The sequence below is a fragment of the Bombina bombina genome, chromosome 11 (assembly GCF_027579735.1).
Source record: "Bombina bombina isolate aBomBom1 chromosome 11, aBomBom1.pri, whole genome shotgun sequence".
Taxonomy (NCBI): domain Eukaryota; kingdom Metazoa; phylum Chordata; class Amphibia; order Anura; family Bombinatoridae; genus Bombina; species Bombina bombina.
Genome location: NC_069509.1, coordinates 9,891,833 through 9,918,757, shown reverse-complemented (window position 1 = coordinate 9,918,757; position 26,925 = coordinate 9,891,833). Strand labels below are relative to the sequence as shown.

Sequence of the window (26,925 nt, the reverse complement as noted above, 5' to 3'; positions counted from 1 at the left end):
TACCACATTTAACCGTACATGTGCAAGTCTGTGTAACTATACCACATTCAACATACATGTGCCAGTCGGTGTAACTATACTACATCCAACCCTTTAAGTGCCAGCCTGTGTAACTATACCACATCAACCCTATAAGTGACAGTCTGTGTAACTACACAACATCCAACCCTACATATGCCAGTCTGTGTAACTACACCACATCAACCCTATAGGTGCCAGGCTGTGTAACTACACCACATACAACCCTACATGTGCCAGTCTGTGTAACTATACCACATCCAACCCTACAAGTGCCAGTCTGTGTAACTATACCACATCCAACCCTATAGGTGCCAGTCTGTGTAACTATACTACATCCAACCCTACATGTGCAAGTCTGTGTAACTATACCACATCCAACCCTACAGGTGCCAGGCTATATAATTATACCACACCTGACCCAACAGGTGCCAGTCTGTGTAACTATACCACTTCCAACCCTATATGTGCCAGTCTTTGTAACTATACAACATCCAACCCTATAGGTGCCAGTATATGTAACTATACCACATCCAACCCTACATGTGTCAGTCTGTGTAACTTCACCACATCCAACCCTACATGTGCCAGTCTGTGTAACTATACCACATCCAACCCTACATGTGCCAGTCTGTGTAACTATACCACATCCAACCCTACATGTGCCAGTCTGTGTAACTATACCACATCCAACCCTACATGTGCCAGGCTATGTAACTATACCACATCCAACCCTGCAGGTGCAAGTATGTGTAACTATACCACATCCAACCCTACAGGTGCCAGTCTGTGTAACAAAACCACATCCAACCCTACATGTGCCAGGCTATATAACTATACCACATCTAACCCTACATATGCAAGTATGTGTAAATATACCATATCCAACCCTACATGTGCCAGTCTTTGCAACTATACAACATCCAACCCTATAGGTGCCAGACTGTGTAACTATAACACAACCAACCCTACATGTGCCAGTCTGTGTAACTACACCACATCCAACTCTACATGTGCCAGTCTGTGTAACTACACCACATCCAACCCTACAGGTGCCAGTCTTTGTAACTGTACCACATCCAACCCTATAGGTGCCAGTATATGAAACTATACCACATCAACCCTAAAGGTGTCAGTCTGTGTAACTTCACAACATCCATTCGTACAGGTGACAGTCTGTGCAACTATACCACATTTAACCGTACATGTGCCAGTCTGTGTAACTACACCACATCCAACCCTACATGTGCCAGGCTATGTAACTATACCACATCCAACCCTAAAGGTGCCAGTATATGAAACTATACCACATCCAAACCTATAGGTGCCAGTCTGTGTAACTAAATCACATCTAACCCTAAATGTGCCAGTCTGTGTAACTATGCCACATCAACCCTATAGGTGCCAGTCTGTGTAACTATATCACATCTAACCCTACATGTGCCAGTCTGTGTAACTATACCACATCCAACCCTACAGGTACCAATCTGTGTAACTATACCATATCCAACCGTACAGGTGCCAGTCTTTGTAACTGTACCACATCCAACCCTATAGGTGCCAGTCTGTGTAACTATATCACATCCAACCCTACATGTGCCAGTCTGTGTAACTATACCACATCAACCCTATAGGTGCCAGTCTGTGTAACTACACCACATCAACCCTATAGGTTTCAGTCTGTGTAACTTCACCACATCCAACCCTACATGTGCCAGTCTGTGTAACTATACCACATCCAACCCTACATGTGCCAGTCTGTGTAGCTATACCACATCCAACCCTACATGTGCCAGTCTGTGTAACTATACCACATCCAACCCCACATGTGCCAGGCTATGTAACTATACCACATCCAACCCTGCAGGTGCAAGTATGTGTAACTATACCACATCCAACCCTACAAGTGCCAGTCTGTGTAACTATACCACATCCACCCTAAAGGTGTCAGTCTGTGTAACTACCCCACATCCATTCGTACAGGTGACAGTCTGTGCAACTATACCACATTTAACCGTACATGTGCAAGTCTGTGTAACTATACCACATCCAACATACATGTGCCAGTCTGTGTAACTATACTACATCCAACCCTTTAAGTGCCAGCCTGTGTAACTATACCACATCAACCCTATAAGTGACAGTCTGTGTAACTACACAACATCCAACCCTACATATGCCAGTCTGTGTAACTACACCACATCAACCCTATAGGTGCCAGGCTGTGTAACTACACCACATACAACCCTACATGTGCCAGTCTGTGTAACTATACCACATCCAACCCTACAAGTGCCAGTCTGTGTAACTATACCACATCCAACCCTATAGGTGCCAGTCTGTGTAACTATACTACATCCAACCCTACATGTGCAAGTCTGTGTAACTATACCACATCCAACCCTACAGGTGCCAGGCTATATAATTATACCACACCTGACCCAACAGGTGCCAGTCTGTGTAACTATACCACTTCCAACCCTATATGTGCCAGTCTTTGTAACTATACAACATCCAACCCTATAGGTGCCAGTATATGTAACTATACCACATCCAACCCTACATGTGTCAGTCTGTGTAACTTCACCACATCCAACCCTACATGTGCCAGTCTGTGTAACTATACCACATCCAACCCTACATGTGCCAGTCTGTGTAACTATACCACATCCAACCCTACATGTGCCAGTCTGTGTAACTATACCACATCCAACCCTACATGTGCCAGGCTATGTAACTATACCACATCCAACCCTGCAGGTGCAAGTATGTGTAACTATACCACATCCAACCCTACAGGTGCCAGTCTGTGTAACAAAACCACATCCAACCCTACATGTGCCAGGCTATATAACTATACCACATCTAACCCTACATATGCAAGTATGTGTAAATATACCATATCCAACCCTACATGTGCCAGTCTTTGCAACTATACAACATCCAACCCTATAGGTGCCAGACTGTGTAACTATAACACAACCAACCCTACATGTGCCAGTCTGTGTAACTACACCACATCCAACTCTTCATGTGCCAGTCTGTGTAACTACACCACATCCAACCCTACAGGTGCCAGTCTTTGTAACTGTACCACATCCAACCCTATAGGTGCCAGTATTTGAAACTATACCACATCAACCCTAAAGGTGTCAGTCTGTGTAACTTCACAACATCCATTCGTACAGGTGACAGTCTGTGCAACTATACCACATTTAACCGTACATGTGCCAGTCTGTGTAACTACACCACATCCAACCCTACATGTGCCAGGCTATGTAACTATACCACATCCAACCCTACATGTGCCAGTATATGAAACTATACCACATCCAACCCTATAGGTGCCAGTCTGTGTAACTAAATCACATCTACCCATATATGTGCCAGTCTGTGTAACTATACCAAATCAACCCTATAGGTGCCAGTCTGTGTAACTACACCACATCCAACCCTACATGTGCCAGGCTATGTAACTATACCACATCCAACCCTACATGTGCAAGTTTGTGTAACTACACCCCACCCAACCCTAAAGGTGCTAGTATATGAAACTATACCACATCCAACCCTATAGGTGCGTCTGTGTAACTAAATCACATCTAACCACACATGTGCCAGTCTGTGTATCTATACCACATCAACCCTATAGGTGCCAGTCTGTGTAACTACACCACGTTCAACTCTACATGTTCCGGTATGTGTAACTATACCACATCCAACCCTACAGGTGCCAGTCTTTGTAACTATACCACATCTAACCCCACAAGTGCCAGGCTGTGTAACTATACCACATCCAACCCTACATGTGCAAGTCTGTGTAACAATACTACATCCAACCCTACATGTGCCAATCTGTGTAACTATACCACATTCAACCCTACAGGTGCAAGTCTGTGTAACTATACCCCACCCAACCCTACAGGTGCCAGCATATAAAACTATACCACATCCAACCCTATATGTGCCAGTCTGTGTAACTAAATCACATTGAACTCTACAAGTGCCAGTCTGTGTAACGATACAACATCCAACCCTATAAGTGCCAGTCTGTGTAACTAAATCACATCTAACCCTACATGTGCCAGCCTGTGTAACTAAATCACATCTAACCCTACATGTGCCAGCCTGTGTAACTATACCACATCAACCCTATAGGTGACAGTCTGTGTAACTACACCACATCCAACTCTACATGTGCCAGTCTGTGTAACTATGTCACATCAACCCTATAGGTGCCAATCTGTGTAACTAAATCACATCCAACTCTACAAGTGCCAGTCTTTGTAACGATACAACATCCAACCCTATAAGTGCCAGTCTGTGTAACTAAATCACATCTAACCCTACATGTGCCAGCCTGTGTAACTATACCACATCAACCCTATAGGTGACAGTCTGTGTAACTACACCACATCCAACTCTACATGTGCCAGTCTGTGTAACTATGTCACATCAACCCTATAGGTGCCAATCTGTGTAACTAAATCACATCCAACTCTACAAGTGCCAGTCTTTGTAACGATACAACATCCAACCCTATAAGTTCCAGTCTGTGTAACTAAATCACATCTAACCCTACATGTGCCAGCCTGTGTAACTATACCACATCAACCCTATAGGTGACAGTCTGTGTAACTACACCACATCCAACCCTACATGTGCCAGTCTGTATAACTATACCACATCTAACCGTATATGTGCCAGTCTGTGTAACTACCCCACATCAACCCTATAGGTGCCAGTCTGTGTAACTACCCCACATCAACCCTATAGGTGCCAGTCTGTGTAACTACACCACATCCAAACCATACATGTGCCAGTCTGTGTAACTATACCACATCCAACCCTACAAGTGCCAGTCTTTGTAACTATACAACATTCAACCCTATAGGTGCCAGTCTGTGTAACTACACCTTATCCAACCCTACAGGTGCCAGTCTGTGTAACTATACCCCACCCAACCCTAAATGTGCCAGTATATGAAACTAAACCACATCCAACCCTATAGGTGCCAGTCTGTATAACTAAATCACATCTAACCACACATGTGCCAGTTTGTGTAACTATACCACATCAACCCTATAGGTGCCAGTCTGTGTAACTACACCACTTTCAACTCTACATGTTCCAGTATGTGTAACTATACCACATCCAACCCTACAGGTGCCAGTCTTTGTAACTATACCACATCCAACCCTATAGGTGACAGTCTGTGTAACTACACCACATCTAACCCTACATGTGCCAGTCTGTGTAAATATACCACATCTAACCGTATAGGTGCCAGTCTGTGTAACTATACCCCATCCAACCCTACGTGTGCAAGTCTGTGTAACAATACCACATCCAACCCTACATGTGCCAATCTGTTTAACTATACCACATCCAACCCTACAGGTGCCAGTCTGTGTAACTACACAACATCCAGCCCTACAGGTGCCAGTCTGTGTAACTATGCCACATCCAACCCTACAAGTGCCAGTCTTTGTAACTATACCACCTCCAACCCTACAGGTGCCAGTCTGTGTAACTACACCACAACAACCCTGCATGTGCCAGTCTGTGTAACTATACAACATCCAACCCTATAGGTGCCAGTCTGTGTAACTACACCTTATCCAACCCTACAGGTGCCAGTCTGTGTAACTATAAAACATCCAACCCTACATGTGCAAGTATGTTACTATATCACATCCAACCCTACAGGTGCCAGTCTTTGTAACTATACAACATCCAACCCTACAGGTGCCAGTCTGTGTAACTATACTACATCCATCCCCACAGGTGCCAGTCTGTGTAACTATACCACATCTAACCTACATGTGCAAATCTGTGTAACTACACCACATCCAACCCTACATGTGCCAGTCTGTGTAACTATACCACATCCAAACCTACAAGTGCCAGTCTGTGTAACTATACCCCACCGAACCCTACATGTGCCAGTCTGTTTATACCACATAAACCCTATAAGTTCCAGTCTGTGTAACTACACCACATCCAACCCTACAAGTGCCAGTCTGTGTAACTATACAACATCCAACCCTATAGGTGCCAGTCTGTGTAACTACACCTTATCTAACCCTACAAGTGCAAATCTGTGTAACTATACCACATCCAACCCTAAAAGTGCCAGTATGTGTAACTATACAACATCCAACCCTATAGGTGCCAGTCTATGTAATTACACCACATCCAACCCTACAGGTGCCAGTCTGTGTAACTATATCACATCCAACCCTACATGTGCCAGTCTGTGTAACTATACCACATCAACCCTAAAGGTGCCAGTCTGTGTAACTACACCATATTCATTTGTACAGGTGCCAGTCTGTGTAACTATACAACATCAACCCTATAGGTGCCAGTCTGTATAAATACACCAATTCCAACCCTACATGTGCCTGTCTGTGTAACTATACCACATCCAACCATACAAGGGCCAGTCTGTGTAACTATACAACATCCAACCCTATAGGTTCCAGTCTGTGTAACTACACCACATCCAACCCTACATGTGCCAGTCTGTGTAACTATACCACACCCAACCCTACATGTGCCAGTATATGTAAGTACACCACATCCAACCCTACATGTGCCAGTCTGTGTAACTATACTACATCCAACCCTACATGTGTAAGTCTGTGTAACTATAACGCACCCAACCCTACAGGTGCCAGTATATGTAACTATACCAAATCCAACCCTATAGGTGCCAGTCTGTGTAACTAAATCACATCTATCCATACATGTGCCAGTCTATGTAACTACACCACATCCAACCCTACATGTGCCAGTTTGTGTAACTATACCACATCCAACCCTACATGTTCTAAATGTAACTACACCACATCCAACCCTACAGGTGCCAGGCTATGTAACTATACAACATCCAACCATACATGTGCAAGTCTGTCTAACTATACCCCAACTATACCCCATCCAACCCTACAGGTGCAAGTCTGTAACTATACCACATCCAACCCTGCAGGTGCAGGTATGTGCAACTATACCACATCCAACACTACATGTACCAGTCTGTGTAACTATACTGCATCTAACCCTGTAGGTGCCAGTCTGTGTAACTATACCACATCCAACCCTATAGGTGCCAGTCTGTGTAAATATACCTCATCCAACCCTACAGGTGCCAGTCTGTAACTATACCACATCCAACCCTACAGATGCCAGTCTGTGTAACTATACCACATTTAACCCTACAGGTGCCAGGCTATTTAACTATATAAAATCCAACCCTACAGGTGCCCGTCTGTGTAACTTTACCATATAAACCCTACAAGTGCCAGTCTGTGTAACTATACCACATCCAACCCAACAAGTGCCATTCTGTGTAATTATACCACATCCAACCCGACAGGTGCCAGTCTGTGTAACTACACCACATCTAACCCTTAAGGTGCAAGTTTGTGTAACTATACCACATCCAACCCTACAGGTGCCAGTATATGTAACTATACCACATCCAACCCTACAGGTTCCAGGCTATGTAACTATACCACATCCAACCCTAAATGTGCCAGTATGTGTAACTATACCATATCCAACCCTACAGGTGCAAGACTGTGTAACTATACCACATCCAACCCTGCAAGTGCCAGTATGTAACTATACCACATCCAACCCTACAGGTGCAAGTCTGTGTAACAATTCCACATTCAACCCTACAGGTGCCAGTCTGTGTAACTACACCACATCTAACCCTTAAGGTGCCAGTTTGTGTAACTATACCACATCCAACCCTACAGGTGCCAGGCTATGTAACTATACCACATCCAACCCTACAGGTGCCAGGCTATGTAACTATACCATATCCAACCCTACAGGTGACAGGCTATGTAACTATACCACATCCAACCCTACAGGTGCCAGGCTATGTAACTATACCATATCCAACCCTACAGGTGCCAGTCTGTGTAACTATACCGCATCCAACCCTACAGGTGTCAGTCTGTTTAGCCATACCAAATCTAACCCTACATATGCCAGCCTGTAACTATACCACATCCAACCCTATAGTGCCAGTCTGTGTAACTATACTACATCCAACCCTACAAGTGCCAGGCTATGTAACATTATTACATCAAACCCTACATGTGCCAGTCTGTGTAACTATACCACATCCAACCCTACAGGTGCCAGTGTCTGTAACGATACCACATCCAACCCTACAGGTGCAAGTCTGTGTAACTATACCCCATCCAACCTTACAGGTGCCAGTCTGTGTAACTATACCACATTCAACACTACAGGTGCCAGTCTGTGTAACTATACCACATCCAACCCTCCAGGTGCCAGTCTGTAACTATAACCGATCCCAAATTATACATTCCCACATTACTTACGCCTAGATTACGAGTTTTCCAGCACTCCAGTTTAAAAGGCAATTTTATTTAATGACAGCAACGTTTCGGGGTCACAGCCCCTTATTCATGCTTGAATTAATTCATGCATGAATAAGGGGCTGTGACCCCGAAACGTTGCTGTCATTAAATAAAATTGCCTTTTAAACTGGAGTGCTGGAGACCTTGTTTGCTGGAGGACTGTGGCAGTGCCCTTGGCCTTTCGTGCACCCTATCCTCTGTGCTGTACTCATTCTGGACTTTATATAGATTACGAGTTTGGCGTTATCCTTAAAAAGCAGCGTTGGGACCAACGCTGCTTTTTTCCTAACTCTGGTATTACAAGTCTGACAGGTACAGGCTCACCACTCACTTTTCTTCCGTGACTCGAGGCTACCGCAAATCCCCTTACGTCAATTGCGTATCCTATCTTTTTAATGGGATTTGCCTAACGCTGGTAATACGAGTCTTGGAAGAAGTGAGTGGTAGACTCTCTCCTGTCAAGACTTCTACCGCATTTAAAAGTCAGTAGTTAAGAGTTTTATGGGCTAACGCCGGAACATAAAACTCTTAACTAAAGTGCTACAAAGTACACTAACACCCATAAACTACCTATTAACCCCTAAACCGAGCCCCCCCCCCCCCCACATCGGAAACACTTAAATAAATATATTAACCCCTAATCTGCCGACCGGACATCGCTGCCACTGTAATAAATATATTAACCCCTAAACCGCCGCATTCCCACCTTGCAAACACTAGTTAAATTTTATTAACCCCTAATCTGCTGTCCCTAACATCGCCGACACCTACTTACATTTATTAACCCCTAATCTGCCACCCCCAACGTCGCCGCTATTATATTAACGTAAACCTAAGTCTAAACCTAACCCTCCCCTAACTTAAATATAATTTAAATTAAGCAAAATAAAATTACTACAATTAAATAAATTAATCCTATTTAAAACTAAATACTTACCTATAAAATAAACCCTAAGCTAGCCACAATATAACTAATAGTTACATTGTATCTAGCTTAGGGTTTATTTTTATTTTACAGGCAACTTTGTATTTATTTTAACTAGGTACAATAGTTATTAACTATTTAATAGATACCTAGCTAAAATAAGTTCAAAAATACCTGTAAAATAAATCCTACCCTAAGTTACAATTACACCTAACACTACACTATCATTAAATTAATTACCTAAACTACCAATTAAATTAAATAAACTAAATTACGGAAAAAAAAAAGAATTACAAGAATTTTAAACTAATTACACCTTATCTAGTCCCCCTAGTAAAATATCCCTCCAAAATAATAAAATTCCCTACCCTATACTAAATTACAAATAGCCCCTAAAAGGGCCTTTTGCGTGGCATTGCCCCAAAGTAATCAGCTCTTTCACCTGTAAAAAAAATACAATACCCCCTCCCAACATTAAAACTCACCACCCACACACCCAACCCTACTCTAAAACCCACCCAAACCCTCCCTTAAAAAAAAAAAATTATGCTTACCTGATAAATGACTTTCTTTTACGATATGACGAGTCCACTGATTTCATCCTTACTTGTGGGATATTAACCTCCTGCTAACAGGAAGTGGCAAAGAGCACCACAGCAGAGCTGTATATATAGCTCCTCCCCTTCCCCTCCACCCTCAGTCATCCGGCCGAAGGTATAGGAAGAGAAAAAAAAGAAAGGCTAAAAAGGTGCAGAGGTGACTGAAGTTTACAAAAAATATAAAGAAAAACTGTCTTAAAAAGAACAGGGTGGGCCGTGGACTCGTCATATCGTAAAAGAAAGTAATTTATCAGGTAAGCATAAATTTAGTTTTCTTTTACAAAGATATGATGAGTCCACGGATTTCATCCTTATTTGTGGGAAACCAATACCAAAGCAATAGGACACGGATGAAAGGGAGGGACAAGACAGGAACCTAAATGGAAGGCACCACTGCTTGAAGAACCTTTCTCCCAAAGATAGCCTCAGAAGAAGCAAAAAGTATCAAATTTGTAAAATTTGGAAAAAGTGTGAAGGGACGACCAAGTTGCAGCCTTACAAATCTGTTCCACAGCTGCATCGTTTTTAAAAGCCCATGTGAAAGCCACAGCCCTAGTAGAATGAGCCGTAATTCTTTCAGGAGGCTGCTGTCCAGCAGTCTTATATGCCAGGCGAATGATACTCCTCAGCCAAAAAGAAAGAGAGGTAGCCGTAGCTTTCTGACCCCTACGCTTTCCAGAATAAACAATGAATAATGAAGATGATTGATGGAAATCCTTAGTCGCCTGTAAGTAAAACTTTAAGGCACGGACCACATTCAAGTTAACAGACGCTCCTTCTTAGAAGAAGGATTAGGGCACAAGGAAGGAACAACAATTTCCTTATTAATATTCTTATTCGAAACAACCTTAGGAAGGAACCCAGGTTTGGTACGTAAAACCACCTTATCAGAATGAAATATGAGATAAGGCGAATCACACTGTAATGCTGAAAGCTCCGAAACTCTTCGAGCAGAAGAAATAGCAACCAAAAACAAAACTTTCCAAGATAATAGTTTAATATCTAAGGAATGCATAGGTTCAAACGGAACCCCTTGAAGAACTCGAAGAACTAAATTCAAACTCCAGGGAGGAGTAATAGGTCTAAATACGGGCTTAATTATAGATAGAGCCTGACAAAAAGACTGAACATCTGATACATTTGCCAAACGTTTGTGAAACAGAATTGACAAAGCTGTAATTTGTCCCTTTAAGGAACTTGCTGATAACCCTTTCTCTAATCCTTCTTGGAGAAAAGACAGAATCCTAGGAATCCTAACTTTACTCCATGAGTAACTCTTGGATTCACACCAATAAAGATATTTACGCCATATCTTATGATAGATCTTTCTAGTGACAGGCTTTCTAGCCTGTATCAAAGTATTGATAACCGAATCAGAGAATCCTCGCTTCAATAAAATCAAGCGTTCAATCTCCACACAGTCAGTTGCAGAGAAATTAGATTTGGATGTTGGAAAGGACCTTGAATGAGAAGGTCCTGTCTCAATGGAAGTTTCCACGGTGGCAGAGAGGACATGTCCACTAGAGCCATATACCAAGTCCTGCGTGGCCACGCAGACACTATCAGGATCACTGAAGCTCTCTCTCCTGTTTGATTCGAGCAATCACGCGTGGGAGGAGAGGAAACGGTGGAAACACATAAGCTAGGCTGAACAACCAAGACACTGCCAAGGCATCTATCAGTTCGGCCTGAGGATCCCTTGACCGGGATCCGTATCTTGGAAGCTTGGCATTCTGTTGAGATGCCATCAAATCCAATTCCGGTCTGCCCCATCTGAGAATCAATGAGGCAAATACCTCCGGGTGAAGTTCCCACTCCCCCGGATGAAAAGTCTGTCGACTTAGAAAATATGCTTCCCAGTTCTCTACTCCTGGGATGTAGATCGCTGACAGATTACAAGAGTGGGCCTCCGCCCAACTGATTATCTTGAATACCTCTATCATTGCTAAGGAACTCCTTGTTCCCCCCTGATGATTGATATATGCCACAGTCGTGATGTTGTCCGACTGGAATCTGATGAATTTGGCCGAAGCCAACTGAGGCCACGCCTGAAGCGCATTGAATATTGCTCTCAGTTCCAGAATTTTGATTGGAAGTAGACACTCCACTTGAGTCCAAACACCATGAGCCTTCAGGGAGTTCCAAACTGCACCCCAGCCCAGAAGGCTGGCATCTGTTGTCACTATCACCCACGAGGGTCTGCGGAAACAAGTCCCTTGGGACAGATGATCCGGTGACAACCATCAAAGATCCAGATCCAGGTCTCTTGATCCAGATTTATCTGAGGAGATAAATCCGCATAATCCCCATTCCACTGTCCGAGCATGCACAGTTGCAGTGATCTGAGATGAAAGCGAGCAAACGGAACGATGTCCATTGCCGCTACCATAAATCCAATTACCTCCATACACTGAGCCACTGATGGCCGAGGAATGGACTGAAGTGCTCGGCAAGTATTTAGAATCTTTGATTTTCTGACCTCCGTCAGAAAAATTTTCATGGCTACTGAGTCTATCAGAGTTCCCAAGAAAGGAACCCTTGTCTGAGGGACAAGTGAACTCTTCTCTATGTTCACCTTCCAGCCGTGGGTTCTCAACACTGTGTCCGAGTGAGAGTTTGTCAGATGATATGTTGACGCCTGAATCAGAATATCGTCCAAATAAGGCGCCACCTTCATTCAGTGATAGGATGTCGTTTGAAGAGGATGGCTCCGCGTCGGCTGGATTGAAGATGGACCCGCTCCAGATGGCTGAAGATAGAAAATGCCGCTTGGATGAAGACTTCTGCCGCTTGGAGGACCTCTTCTGCCCGGATCGGATGAAGACTTCTGCCCCTCTGGAGGTCCACTTGTGCCCGGCTGCGTGAAGACGGCTCAAGGTAGGGAGATCTTCAGTGGGGTAGTGTAAGTTTTTTTTAAGGGGAGATTGGGTGGGTTTTAGAGTAGGGTTGGGTGTGTGGGTGGTGGGTTTTAATGTCTAAACTAAAATACAATTAAATAAACTAAACTATATTACAAAAAAAAACAAACACTAAATTACAAAAAATATTTTTTTTTACAGGTAAAAGAGCTGATTACTTTGGGGCAATGCGCGCAAAAGGCCCTTTTAAGGGCTATTTGTAATTTAGTATAGGGTAGGGAATTTTATTATTTTGAGGGGATTTTTTATTTCATTAGGGGGATTAGATTAGGTCTAATTAGTTTAAAATTCTTGTAATTCTTTTTTTTTCTGTAATTTAGTGGAGGTTTTTTTCCGTAATTTAGTTTATTTAATTTAATTGTAGGTAGTTTAGGTAATTTATTTAATGATAGTGTAGTGTTAGGTGTAATTGTAATTTAGGTTATTTTACAGGTAATTTTGTACTTATTTTAGCTAGGTAGTTATTAAATAGTTAATAACTATTTATTAACTATTGTAAATAGTTAAAATAAATACAAAGTTTCCTGTAAAATAAATATAAATCCTAAGCTTGCTACAATGTAACTATTAGTTATATTGTAGCTAGCTTAGGGTTTATTTTATAGGTAAGTATTTTGTTTTAAATAGGATTAATTTATTTAATTATGTTAAATTTATTTAGTTTAATTTAAATTATATTTAAGTTAGGGGGGTTAGACTTAGGGTTAGACTTAGGTTTAGGGGTTAATAAATTTAATATAGTAGCTGCGATGTTGGCGGAGGCAGATTAGGGGTTAATAAATTTAATATAGTTGTGGCGACGTTGGGGGGCAGATTAAGGGGTTAATAAATATAATGTAGGTGGCGGCGATGTTTGGGGCAGAAGATTAGGGGTTCATAGCTATAATGTAGGTGGCGGCGGTGTCCGGAGCGGCAGATTAGGGGTTAATAATATAATGTAGGTGTCAGCGATAGCGGCAGATTAGGGGTTAATAAGTGTAAGATTAGGGGTGTTTAGACTCAGGGTTCATGTTAGGGTGTTAGGTGTAGACATAGATTTATTTTCCCCATAGGAAACAATGGGGCTGCGTTAGAAGCTGGACGCTGCTTTTTTGCAGGTGTTAGGTTTTTTTTCAGCCAGCTCAGCCCCATTGTTTCCTATGGGGACATCGTGCACGAGCAGGTTTTGCCAGCTCACCGCTACCGTAAGCAACGCTGGTATTGAGGTGAGATGTGGGGCTAAATTTTGCCCTACGCTCACCTTTTTGTGGCTAACGCCGGGTTTAAAAAAACCTGTAATACCAGCGTTGTCTTAAGGGAGAGGTGGGAAAAAAAGGCTTGTTAGCCCCGCAAGCCTTACCAACAAAAACTCGTAATCTAGCCGTTAGATTCTTCCTATGTACAGTTAATGTACCCATCTCCCAAGTGACTGAGATTCTCCCTATGTCCCATTAATGTACCGTCTTCCCAAGTGACTGAGATTCCCCCTATGTACCATTAATGTACCCTCTAACCAAGTGACTGAGATTCCCCCTATGTACCATTAAGGTACCGTCTTCCCAAGTGACTGAGAATCCCCCTATGTACCATTAATGTACCGTCTTCCCAAGTGACTGAGAATCCCCATATGTACCATTAATGTACCATCTTCCCAAGTGACTGAGAATCCCCCTATGTACAATTAAGGTACCTTCTTCCCAAGTGACTGAGATTCCCCCTATGTATCATTAATGTACCCTCTTCCCAAGTGACTGAGAATCCCCCTATGTACCATTAATGTACCCTCTTCTCAAGTGACTGAGATTCCCCCTATGTACCATTAAGGTACCGTCTTCCCAAGTGACTGAGAATCCCCCTATGTACCATTAAGGTACCGTCTTCCCAAGTGACTGAGATTCCCCCTATGTACCATTAAGGTACCATCTTCCCAAGTGACTGAGATTCCCCCTATGTACCATTAAGGTACCCTCTTCCCAAGTGACTGAGATTCTCCCTATGTACTATTAATGTACCCTATTCCCAAGTGACTGAGATTCTCCCTATGTACCATTAATGTACCATCTTCCCAAGTGACTGAGATTCTCCCTATGTACCATTAAGGTACCATCTTCCCAAGTGACTGAGATTCCCCCTATGTACCATTAATGTACCGTCTTCCCAAGTGACTGAGATTCTCCCTATGTACCATTAATGTACTGTTTTCCCAAGTGACTGAGATTCTCCCTATGTACTATTAATGTACCATCTTCCCAAGTGACTGAGATTCTCCCTATGTACCATTAAGGTACCGTCTTCCCAAGTGACTGAGATTCCCCCTATGTAACATTAAGGTACCGTCTTCCCAAGTGACTGAGATTCCCCCTATGTACCATTAAGGTACCGTCTTCCCAAGTGACTGAGAATCCCCCTATGTACCATTAAGGTACCGTCTTCCCAAGTGACTGAGAATCCCCCTATGTACCATTAATGTACCATCTTCCCAAGGGACTGAGATTCCCCCTATGTACCATTAATGTACCATCTTCCCAAGTGACTGAGATTCCCCCTATGTACCATTAATGTACCATCTTCCCAAGTGACTGAGAATCCCCCTATGTACCATTCAGGTACTGTCTTCCCAAGTGACTGAGAATCCCCCTATGTACCATTAAGGTACCCTCTTCCCTAGTGACTGAGATTCTCCCTATGTACCATTAATGTACAGTCTTCCCAAGTGACTGAGAATCCCCTTATGTACCAATAAGGTACCTTCTTCCCAAGTGACTGAGATTCCCCCTATGTACCATTAATGTACCATCTTCCCAAGTGACTGAGAATCCCCCTATGTACCATTAATGTACAATCTTCCCAAGTGACTGAGAATCTCCCTATGTACCATTAAGGTACCTTCTTCCCAAGTGACTGAGATTCCCCCTATGTACCATTAATGTATCGTCTTCCCAAGTGACTGAGAATCCCCCTATGTACCATTAATGTACCTTCTTCCCAAGTGACTGAGAATCCCCCTATGTACCATTAAGGTACCTTCTTCCCAAGTGACTGAGATTCCCCCTATGTACCATTAATGTACCATCTTCCCAAGTGACTGAGAATCCCCCTATGTACCATTAATGTACAATCTTCCTAAGTGACTGAGATTCTCCCTATGTACCATTAATGTACAGTCTTCCCAAGTGACTGAGAATCCCCCTATGTAACATTAATGTACCATCTTTCCAAGTGACTGAGATTCCCCCTATGTACCATTAATGTACCATCTTCCCAAGTGACTGAGATTCCCTCTATGTACCATTAATGTACCCTCTTCCCAAGTGACTGAGATTCCCCCTATGTACCATTAAGGTACCATCTTCCCAAGTGACTGAGATTCTCCCTATGTAACATTAATGTACCATCTTCCCAAGTGACTGAGATTCTCCCTATGTACCATTAATGTACCCTCTTCCCAAGTGACTAAGATTCTCCCTATGTACCATTAATGTACCATCTTCCCAAGTGACTGAGATTCCCCCTATGTACCATTAATGTACCCTCTTCCAAAGTGACTGAGATTACCCCTATGTACCATTAAGGTACCATCTTCCCAAGTGACTGAGATTCCCCCTATGTAACATTAACGTACCCTCTTCCCAAGTGACTGAGATTCTCCCTATGTACCATTAATGTACCATCTTCCCAAGTGACTGAAATTCTCCCTATGTACCGTTAATGTACCCTCTTCCCAAGTGACTGAGATTCCCCCTATGTACCATTAAGGTACTGTCTTCCCTAGTGACTGAGATTCCCCCTATGTACCATTAATGTACCCTCTTCCCAAGTGACTGAGAATCCCCCTATGTACCATTAATGTACAGTCTTCCCAAGTGACTGAGATTCCCCCTATGTAACATTAATGTACCGTCTTCCCAAGTGACTGAGATTCCCCCTATGTACCATTAATGTACCGTCTTCCCAAGTGACTGAGAATCCCCCTATGTACCATTAATGTACCGTCTTCCCAAGTGACTGAGAATCCCCCTATGTACCATTAATGTACCATCTTCCCAAGTGACTGAGATTCCCCCTATGTACCATTAAGGTACCTTCTTCCCAAGTGACTGAGATTCCCCCTATGTATCATTAATGTACCCTCTTCCCAAGTGACTGAGAATCCCCCTATGTAACATTAATGTACCCTCTTCTCAAGTGACTGAGATTCCCCCTATGTACCATTAAGGTACTGTCTTCCCAAGTGACTGAGAATCCCCCTATGTACCATTAAGGTACCATCTTCCCAAGTGACTGAGATTCCCCCTATGTACCATTAATGTACCCTCTTCCCAAGTGACTGAGATTCTCCCTATGTACCATTAATGTACCGTCTTCCCAAGTGACTGAGATTCTCCCTATGTACCATTAATGTACTGTTTTCCCAAGTGACTGAGATTCTCCATATGTACTATTAATGTATCATCTTCCCAAGTGACTGAGATTCTCCCTATGTACCATTAAGGTACCGTCTTCCCAAGTGACTGAGATTCCCCCTATGTACCATTAAGGTACCATCTTCCCAAGTGACTGAGATTCCCCCTATGTACCATTAATGTACCCTCTTCCCAAGTGACTGAGATTCTCCCTATGTACTATTAATGTACCCTATTCCCAAGTGACTGAGATTCTCCCTATGTACCATTAATGTACCATCTTCCCAAGTGACTGAGATTCTCCCTATGTACCATTAAGGTACCATCTTCCCAAGTGACTGAGAATCCCCTTATGTACCAATAAGGTACCTTCTTCCCAAGTGACTGAGATTCCCCCTATGTACCATTAATGTACCATCTTCCCAAGTGACTGAGATTCTCCCTATGTACCATTAATGTACAGTCTTCCCAAGTGACTGAGAATCCCCTTATGTACCAATAAGGTACCTTCTTCCCAAGTGACTGAGATTCTCCCTATGTACCATTAATGTACCATCTTCCCAAGTGACTGAGATTCCCCCTGTGTACCATTAATGTACCATCTTCCCAAGTGACTGAGAATCCCCCTATGTACCATTAATGTACAATCTTCCCAAGTGACTGAGAATCCCCCTATGTACCATTAAGGTACCTTCTTCCCAAGTGACTGAGATTCCCCCTATGTAACATTAATGTACCCTCTTCCCAAGTGACTGAGATTCTCCCTATGTACCATTAATGTACCCTCTTCCCAAGTGACTGAGATTCCCCCTATGTACCATTAATGTACCCTCTTCCCTAGTGACTGAGATTCCCCCTATGTACCATTAAGCTACCGTCTTCCCTAGTGACTGAGATTCTCCCTATGTACCATTAATGTACCCTCTTCCCAAGTGACTGAGATTCCCCCTATGTACCATTAATGTACCCTCTTCCCAAGTGACTGAGATTCCCCCTATGTACCATTAATGTACCCTCTTCCCAAGTGACTGAGAATCCCCCTATGTACCATTAATGTACCCTCTTCCCAAGTGACTGAGATTCCCCCTATGTACCATTAATGCACCCTCTTCCCAAGTGACTGAGATTCCCCCTATGTACCATTAATGTACCCTCTTCCCAATTGACTGAGATTCCCCCTATGTACCATTAATGTACCCTCTTCCCTAGTGACTGAGATTCCCCCTATCTACCATTAAGCTACCGTCTTCCCTAGTGACTGAGATTCTCCCTATGTACCATTAATGTACCCTCTTCCCAAGTGACTGAGATTCCCCCTATGTACCATTAATGTACCCTCTTCCCAAGTGACTGAGATTCCCCCTATGTACCATTAATGTACCCTCTTCCCAAGTGACTGAGAATCCCCCTATGTACCATTAATGTACCCTCTTCCCAATTGACTGAGATTCCCCCTATGTACCATTAATGTACCCTCTTCCCTAGTGACTGAGATTCCCCCTATCTACCATTAAGCTACCGTCTTCCCTAGTGACTGAGATTCTCCCTATGTACCATTAATGTACCCTCTTCCCAAGTGACTGAGATTCCCCCTATGTACCATTAATGTACCCTCTTCCCAATTGACTGAGATTCCCCCCTATGTACCATTAATGTACCCTCTTCCCAAGTGACTGAGATTCCCCCTATGTACCATTAATGTACCCTCTTCCCAATTGACTGAGATTCCCCCTATGTACCATTAATGTTCCCTCTTCCCAATTGACTGAGATTCCCCCTATGTACCATTAATGTACCCTCTTCCCTAGTGACTGAGATTCCCCCTATCTACCATTAATGTACCGTCTTTGACAATTCTTATATTAATCTCTGCAGCAGATTCACTAAATATTAAAATTGTTTAGTGATGTCGCTATTTACGATAAATCAGGGACTGGTTAAGTTGGAGCATACTCCTAGTGTATTTCCCTTTGACATATTACATGAGCTAATTTGAGATACAGGGAAATAAAAGCAGAAACTGACAGTTTGCATGCCAGCTCAGGGTGTGGGGGAAACTCAGACATGGGACAGGTCAGACCTGCACTGCTGGAGTGACAGGGAGCGACCTATTGACATACACGATGATGCACACAAAGCTACAATCTACTTACTCTGTATAACACACAAAGCTATGATATACTAACTTTGTATAACACACTACACTTATTGAACTGACCTAGATTTAGTTATAAGCTTTACTGGCTGGTGCACATGAGAAAGCAGCAAGATACTTAGTCATGATCTCAGGTTACAAGGCATCAGGCACCAGAGTGATGGGAAGAAGCAATTATTTACTGTAAGGGTGTTTGGTGCATGTAACAGACACCCAGTAGAGGCGGTAATGACACATACTGTAAGGGAATACAGGAGTTCCTGGGGTAAGTATAAGGTTATACTGATGGGGTGTTTGGTGCATGTAACAGACATCCAGTAGAGGCGGTAATGACACATACTGTAAGGGAATACAGGAGTGCCTGGGGTAAGTATAAGGTTATACTGATAGGGTGTTTGGTGCATGTAACAGACATCCAGTAGAGGCGGTAATGACACATACTGTAAGGGAATACAGGAGTGCCTGGGGTATGTATAAGGTTATACTGATAGGGTGTTTGGTGCATGTAACAGACATCCAGTAGAGGCGGTAATGACACATACTGTAAGGGAATACAGGAGTGCCTGGGGTATGTATAAGGTTATACTGATAGGGTGTTTGGTGCATGTAACAGACACCCAGTAGAGGCGGTAATGACACATACTGTAAGGGAATACAGGAGTGCCTGGGGTATGTATAAGGTTATACTGATAAGGTGTTTGGTGCATGTAACAGACATCCAGTAGAGGCGGTAATGACACATAATGTAAGGGATTACAGGAGTGCCTGGGGTATGTATAAGGTTATACTGATAGGGTGTTTGGTGCATGCAACTGACATCCAGTAGAGGCGGTAATGACACATACTGTAAGGGAATACAGGAGTGCCTGGGGTATGTATAAGGTTATACTGATAGGGTGTTTGGTGCATGTAACAGACATCCAGTAGAGGCGGTAATGACACATACTGTAAGGGAATACAGGAGTGCCTGGGGTATGTATAAGGTTATACTGATAGGGTGTTTGCTGCATGTAGCAGACATCTAGTAGAGGCGGTAATGACACATACTGTAAGGGAATACAGGAGTGCCTGGGGTATGTATAAGGTTATACTGATAGGGTGTTTGGTGCATGTAACAGACACCCAGTAGAGGCGGTAATGACACATACTGTAAGGGAATACAGGAGTACCTGGGGTATGTATAAGGTTTTACTGATAGGGTGTTTGGTGCATGTAACTGACATCCAGTAGAGGCGGTAATGACACATACTGTAAGGGAATACAGGAGTACCTGGGGTATGTATAAGGTTATACTGATAGGGTGTTTAGTGCATGTAACAGACATCCAGTAGAGGCGGTAATGACACATACTGTAAGGGATTACAGGAGTGCCTGGGGTATGTATAAGGTTATACTGATAGGGTGTTTGGTGCATGTAACAGACACCCAGTAGAGGCGGTAATGACACATAATGTAAGGGAATACAGGAGTGCCTGGGGTATGTATAAGGTTATACTGATAGGGTGTTTGGTGCATGTAACAGACATCCAGTAGAGGCGGTAATGACACACACTGTAAGGGAATACAGGAGTACCTGGGATATGTATAAGGTTATACAGATAGGTTGTTTGGTGCATGTAACAGACACCCAGTAGAGGCGGTAATGACACATACTGTAAGGGATTACAGGAGTGCCTGGGGTAAGTATAAGGTTATACTGATAGGGTGTTTGGTGCATGTAACAGACACCCAGTAGAGGCGGTAATGACACATAATGTAAGGGAATACAGGAGTGCCCGGGGTATGTATAAGGTTATACTGATAGGGTGTTTTGTGCATGTAACAGACATCCAGTAGAGGCGGTAATGACATATACTGTAAGGGAATACAGTAGTGCCTGGGGTATGTATAAGGTTATACTGATAGGGTGTTTGGTGCATGTAACAGACATCCAGTAGAGGCGGTAATGACACATACTGTAAGGGAATACAGGAGTGCCTGGGGTAAGTATAAGGTTATACTGATAGGGTGTTTGGTGCATGTAACAGACATCCAGTAGAGGCGGTAATGACACATACTGTAAGGGAATACAGGAGTGCCTGGGGTAAGTATAAGGTTATACTGATAGGGTGTTTGGTGCATGTAACAGACATCCAGTAGAGGCGGTAATGACACATACTGTAAGGGAATACAGCAGTGTCTGGGGTATGTATAAGGTTATACTGATAGGGTGTTTGGTGCATGTAACAGACATCTAGTAGAGGCGGTAATGACACATACTGTAAGGGAATACAGCAGTGCCTGGGGTATGTATAAGGTTATACTGATAGGGTGTCTGGTGCATGTAACAGACATCCACTAGAGGCGGTAATGACACATACTGTAAGGGAATACAGGAATGCCTGGGGTATGTATAAGGTTATACTGATAGGGTGTTTGGTGCATGATACAGACATCCAGTAGAGGCGGTAATGACACATACTGTAAGGGAATACAGGAGTACCTGGGGTAAGTATAAGGTTATACTGATAGGGTGTTTGGTGCATGTAACAGACATCCAGTAGAGGCGGTAATGACACATACTGTAAGGGAATACAGGAATACCTGGGGTATGTATAAGGTTATACTGATAGGGTGTTTGGTGCATGTAACAGACATCCAGTAGAGGCGGTAATGACACATACTGTAAGGGAATACAGGAGTGTCTGGGGTATGTATAAGGTTATACTGATAGGGTGTTTGGTGCATGTAACAGACATCCAGTAGAGGCGGTAATGACACATACTGTAAGGGAATACAGGAGTGTCTGGGGTATGTATAAGATTATACTGATAGGATGTTTGGTGCATGTAACAGACATCCAGTAGAGGTGGTAATGACACATACTGTAAGGGAATACAGGAGTACCTGGGGTATGTATAAGGTTATACTGATAGGGTGTCTGGTGCATGTAACAGACATCCATGCTTACACACATTCATACACATTCTCACATACACACACACACACATTCATACACATGCTCACATACACACACATGCTTACACACATTCATACACATGCTCACATACACACACACACACACATGCTTACACACATTCATACACATGCTCACATACACACACACATGCTTACACACATTCATACACATGCTCACATACACACACACACATGCTTACACACATTCATACACATGCTCACATACACACACACATGCTTACACACATTCATACACATGCTCACATACACACACACACATTCATACACATACACACACACGCTTACACACATTCATACACATACACACACACATGCTTACACACATTCATACACATGCTCACATACACACACATGCTTACACACATTCACACACACATACACACACATGCGTACACACTTTCATACACATGCTCACATACGTACACACATTCATACACATTCTCACATACACGCACACATGCTTACACACATTCATACACATGCTCACATACACACACACACACATGCTTACACACATTCATACACATTCTCACATACACACACATGCTTACCCACATTCACACACACATACACACACATGCGTACACACTTTCATACACATGCTCACACACACATACACACACACACATGCTCACACACACATTCACACACATACTCACATACACACTCACATGCTTACACACATTCATACACATACTCACACACACACACACACAAATTCATACACATGCTCACATACACACACACATGCTTACACACATTCATACACATACTCACATACACACACACATGCTTACTTACACTCATTCATACACATGCTCATATACACACGCACATGTTTACAAACATTCATACACATGCTCACATACACACACACATGCTTACACACATTCATACACATGCTCACATACACACACACATGCTTACACACATTCATACACATGCTCACATACACACACACACATGCTTACACACATTCATACACATTCTCACATACACACACATGCTTACCCACATTCACACACACATACACACACATGCGTACACACTTTCATACACATGCTCACACACACATACACACACACATACACACACACACACACATGCGTACACACATTCATACACATACTCACATACACACACATTCACACACATACTCACATACACACTCACATGCTTACACACATTCATACACATACTCACACACACACACAAATTCATACACATGCTCACATACACACACACATGCTTACACACATTCATACACATACTCACATACACACACACATGCTTACTTACACTCATTCATACACATGCTCATATACACACGCACATGCTTACACACATTCATACACATGCTCACATACACACGCACGTGCTTACTTACACACATTCCTACACGTACACACATACATTCATACACGCAAATGCATAAATACACATGCATACATACACATGTACTCACATACATACCCTCATACATACATAAATACACATATACTTGCACTCATTCATGCATACATGTGTACTCATATACATACAGGTTCATACAAACACACACACTGACCCAAGCATATATACACATACAGACACACACGTTCGTACAGACACACATACAGACACACACGTACGTACAGACATAATACACATACAGACACACATACAAACATACACGTACAGACACACATACAGATACATAATACAGACATTCATACACGTACAGACACACATACAGACAAACACGTATGTACAGACACACACGTACGTACAGACACACACGTACAGACATATAATACACATACAGACACATAATACACATACAGACATACATGTACAGACACACAAGTATGTACAGACACACATACAGACACACACATACATACAGACACACATACAGACATACACATACAGACACGATACACATACAGACATACCGATACACAAACAGACATACACGTACGTACAGACACACATACAGACACATAATACACATGCAGACATACCGATACAGACACACACGTACGTACAGACACACATACAGACACACACGTACGTACAGACATAATACACATACAGACACACATACAAACATACACGTACAGACACACATACAGACACATAATACAGACATTCATACACGTACAGACACACATACAGACAAACACGTATGTACAGACACACACGTACGTACAGACACACACGTACAGACATATAATACACATACAGACACATAATACACATACAGACATACATGTACAGACACACAAGTATGTACAGACACACATACAGACACACACATACATACAGACACACATACAGACATACACATACAGACACGATACACATACAGACATACCGATACACAAACAGACATACACGTACGTACAGACACACATACAGACACATAATACACATGCAGACATACCGATACAGACACACACGTACGTACAGACACACATACAGACACATAGTACACATACAGACATACCGATACACACAGACACATAATACACATACAGACATACCGATACACACACACGTACGTACAGACACATATACAGACACATAATACACATACAGACATACCGATACACACACACATACAGACATACACGTACGTACAGACACATAATACACATACAGACATACTGATACACACACACATACAGACACACATACAGACATACTGATACACACACACACATACAGACACATAATAAACATACAGACAAACAGATACACACACACACATACCGATACACACACGTACGTACAGACACACATAATACACATACAGACATACCGATACACACACACACATAAAGACACACGTACAGACACACATACAGACACATAATACACATACAGACATACCGATACACACACACACATACACACACACACACGTACGTACAGACACACATAGACACATAATACACATACAGACATACACACACACACACACACATAAAGACACATGTACAGACACACATACAGACATACCGATACACACACACACACATAAAGACATGTACAGACACACATACAGACACATAATACACATACAGACATACCGATACACACACACGTACAGACACATAATACACATACAGACATACTGATACACACATACAGACACACATACAGACATACTGATACACACACACACACATACAGACACATAATAAACATACAGACATACCGATACACACACACATACAGACACATAATACACATACAGAAATACTGATACACCCACACGCTGTGTATGCACAGACATTACCCCTCAGTCTCTGCCTGCAGAGCTTACAGTCTATTTCTGCTGATATCAGGCTGCCCCTTACCTTGTCAGTAGCAGATGGTCTCTCACATTCCCCAGGAAAATCTTTAGCCTGCTAATCCATCTGCGCTCACCCTGTGTGACCCCCCCCGTATATCAGTTTGTGTATCCCTGAACTGTCTCACTCTGCACTCTACTCTAAATCTAACTGTGCTGTCTCACTCTGCACTGCACTCTCAGTCTCACTGTGCTGAATCACTCTGCACTGTACTCTGTCTCACAGTGCTGTCTCACTCTGCACTGTACTCTGTCTCACTGTGCTGCACTCTGTCTCACTGTCCTCCTGCTCCCACTCTGTTGTCTCACTGTACTCTCGCTCACACTGTGCTGTCTCACTGTACTCTCTCACTCTGCACTGTAATCTGTCTCACTGTGCTGTCTCACTCTGCACTGTACTCTGTCTCACTGTGCTGCACTCTGTCTCACTGTCCTCCTGCTCCCACTCTGTTGTCTCACTGTACTCTCGCTCACACTGTGCTGTCTCACTGTACTCTCTCACTCTGCACTGTAATCTGTCTCACTGTGCTGTCTCACTCTGCACTGTACTCTGTCTCACTGTACACCTGCTCACACTGTGTTGTCTCACTGTACTCTGTCTCACTGTACTCTTGCTCACATTGTGCTGTCTCACTGTACTCTTGCTTACATTGTGCTGTCTCACTGTACTCTCGCTTACACTGTGCTGTCTCAGTGTACTCTCGCTTACACTGTGCTGTCTCACTGTACTCTCGCTTACACTGTGCTGTCTCACTGTACTTTCGCTCACACTGTGCTGTCTCACTGTACTCTCGGTCTCACGACTGTCATTTAGTCAGGTCTGTCTCTAACTTCTCTCACTGGTCCCTCCTCCCTCTCCCAAGTAACATACACACAGCTCAGGTGCGGTTACCGTGGGAGGATTCAGAGGTTAGTACATGTCTGGTTATTGCAGGCCGCTCCCCTTGTACTGTACATAGGCTAAGTCAGCCCTTCTGTGCTACTCTGTGTATAGTGCACTGCTAGTCTGTCCTGTGCTACTGTGTATAGTACACTGCTAGTCTGTCCTGTGCTACTGTGTATAGTGCACTGCTAGTCTGTCCTGTACTACTGTGTATAGTGCACTGCTAGTCTGTCCTGTGCTACTGTGTATAGTGCACTGCTAGTCTGTCCTGTGCTACTGTGTATAGTACACTGCTAGTCTGTCCTGTGCTACTGTGTATAGTGC

The 26,925-nt window shown here is 43.0% G+C and overlaps 1 protein-coding gene across 3 annotated transcripts in view; it reads right to left on the bottom strand.

The window, feature by feature from the left end:
• The window catches only part of BICDL2 (BICD family like cargo adaptor 2), a 192,151-nt gene extending 165,581 nt beyond the window's left edge, over window positions 1-26,570 (bottom strand). For 2 of the 3 annotated variants that reach the window (XM_053694503.1, XM_053694505.1), the window contains exon 1: window positions 25,726-26,567. The gene's annotated coding sequence lies outside the window, so the exon portion shown is untranslated. Of the gene's footprint in view, window positions 1-25,725 lie in introns of all 3 variants that reach the window. The other variant, XM_053694504.1, reaches the window with a different exon arrangement.
• Between the last annotated feature and the right edge of the window lie 355 nt (window positions 26,571-26,925).